Source organism: Haliotis rubra, unplaced genomic scaffold, assembly GCF_003918875.1.
Source record: "Haliotis rubra isolate DU_JTF1 unplaced genomic scaffold, ASM391887v1 Scf1769, whole genome shotgun sequence".
Classification (NCBI taxonomy): Eukaryota; Metazoa; Mollusca; class Gastropoda; order Lepetellida; family Haliotidae; genus Haliotis; species Haliotis rubra.
Window position 1 is genome coordinate 105,093 of NW_025765746.1, and position 2,408 is coordinate 107,500.

Here is a 2,408-nt window from a genome sequence, read left to right on the forward strand (position 1 = left end):
TCAGAAATAATAACTTTTCCGTACGCGAGGGTTGTTCAGGGTGACGGGCTAACTATCCAACGTATTGGCGGGGTTGCTGAATATTGTGAAGGAGGCCAGACCCGCCTGCAGTGCAACGTTTCGTGTTGTACGGCAGCTCGGTGTGTTCGGCGCGGTGCGCCGGGTGTTGGTAATCCGGAATGCGGGCGGGTGTCTCTTCGGGGATACTACGACGCATGAACGCTGCTCGTGTGGGAAGATATTTGCGTGGGATCTCGGTTCAGTTTTAGGTGCCTCGCCCTTGACTCTCCGTGTATCGTGCGCTGCTCCTCGGTAGTACGCTGGGTCTCGATCCTCGTCTCCGTGGCAAATCATCTGGACACACAGCAACGTTCGCAAGACCCCTTCGCTTACTGGCGACCAGTGCTCCCATGACGAAAGGGAACGGTCGGCACACGTCGCCTCGTTTCCCGGGTGGCCCTGCCTTATCGTTAGAAGGGACGTCCTCGTCGCCGGGAGTCAGAAAACGGCTCGTGGTAGACTGAGAGAGGTTGAGAATGCAACTGCCGAAGTTGCAGCTAGGCGATCGGGTCGCACACTCGCTCGTCTTTGCTACCAACTGCTTGTATAAGCAATCTGATTGTCGTGAGGAAGGCAGACCCCGGCACCCGGGGTTCGTCTGCGCTCGGTACGAGAATCAAACCGCCGACGTCAAAGCAGCCCGTGGCGTCACCCCGCTCTATCGTTTCGGGTCGGGCTTTGTGAGAATCTGTCGCTTTTCCACCCCGAGAACCCTCTCGGCGGAGGGGATTGTGGCAGGGACGGCTGGCCGCCTCGGTCGGGTTGAGCTTTTTACGGGACTCGCTCGTGTGTTCCGGGGCTCTACTCGCCGAGTGGTTCGGACGTCCCGGTCTCTTTGTCTGCGAAGACTCGGGCCTATCTGGTTGATCCTGCCAGTAATCATATGCTTGTCTCAAAGATTGCCATGCATGTCTAAGTACAAACTCTAGCACAGTGAAACTGCGAATGGCTCATTAGATCAGTTATGGTTCCTTAGATGATACAATCCTACTTGGATAACTGTGGTAATTCTAGAGCTAATACATGCACTAAAGCTCCGACCCTTTCTGAGGGAAGAGCGCGTTTATCAGTTCGAAGCCAGCCGAGCCGCAAGGCTCGTCTCTTTGGTGACTCTGGATAACTCTAGCGGATCGCACGGCCTCGAGCCGGCGACGCATCTATCAAGCGTCTGCCCTATCAGACTGTCGATGGTAAGTGCTATGCTTACCATGGTGATAACGGGTAACGGGGAATCAGGGTTCGATTCCGGAGAGGGAGCATGAGAAACGGCTACCACATCCAAGCGAAGGCAGCAGGCGCGCAAATTACCCAATCTCGATACGAGGAGGTAGTGACGAAAATAACAATACGGGACTCTTTCGAGGCCCCGTAATTGGAATGAGTGTACTCTAAACGTGTGCACGAGGATCTATTGAGGGCAAGTCTGGTGCCAGCAGCCGCGGTAATTCCAGCCCAATAGCGTATATTAAAGCTGTTGTGGTTAAAAAGCTCGTAGTTGATCTCAGGGTCGTTCGCGTCGGTCCCTTGCTGCAATGGCTCGGGTACTGCGCGGTGTCGTCCCCTTGCCAGACCTCTCAAAAGGTTGCTCTTGACTGAGTGGCCTGCTCGAGTGGCTGGAGAGTTTACTTTGAAAAAATTAGAGTGTTCAAAGCAGGCACAGCCCGCCTGTATAATGGTGCATGGAATAATGGAATAGGACCCCGGATCCTATTTTGCTGGTTTTTGGAGCTCAGGGGTAATGATTAAGAGGAACAGGGCGGGGCATCCGTATTACGGCGTTAGAGGTGAAATTTTGATCGTCGTAAGACGCCCTACAGCGAAAGCATTTGCCAAGTATGTTTTCATTAATCAAGAACGAAAGTCAGAGGTTCGAAGACGATCAGATACCGTCGTAGTTCTGACCGTAAACTATGCCAACTGGCAGCCCGTCGGCGTTGCTCTATCTGACTCGGCGGGAGGCCTACCCGAAAGGAAAGTCTACGGGTTCCAGGGGAAGTATGGTTGCAAAGCTGAAACTTAAAGGAATTGACGGAAGGGCACCACCAGGAGTGGAGCCTGCGGCTTAATTTGACTCAACACGGGAAAACTCACCTGGTCCGGACACTGGAAGGATTGACAGATTGAAAGCTCTTTCTTGATTCAGTGGGTGGTGGTGCATGGCCGTTCTTAGTTGGTGGAGTGATTTGTCTGGTTAATTCCGATAACGAACGAGACTCTAGCTCTGCTAACTAGTTCGCCGACAGCTCGCTCGTCGCGCGGCGCCATTTCGGTGGCAAACTTCTTAGAGGGACAGGTGGCGCATAGCCACACGAAGTAGAGCAATAACAGGTCTGTGATGCCCTTAGATG

General features: G+C 53.5%; 1 non-coding gene across 1 annotated transcript in view; it reads left to right on the top strand.

Moving 5' to 3' along the window:
* Nucleotides 1-916: 916 nt before the first annotated feature.
* The window catches only part of LOC124273122, a 1,852-nt gene continuing 360 nt past the window's right edge, over nucleotides 917-2,408 (top strand). The window contains exon 1 of the ribosomal RNA XR_006897555.1: nucleotides 917-2,408. This exon is cut by the window's right edge and continues 360 nt beyond it. This is a non-coding gene — a ribosomal RNA (small subunit ribosomal RNA).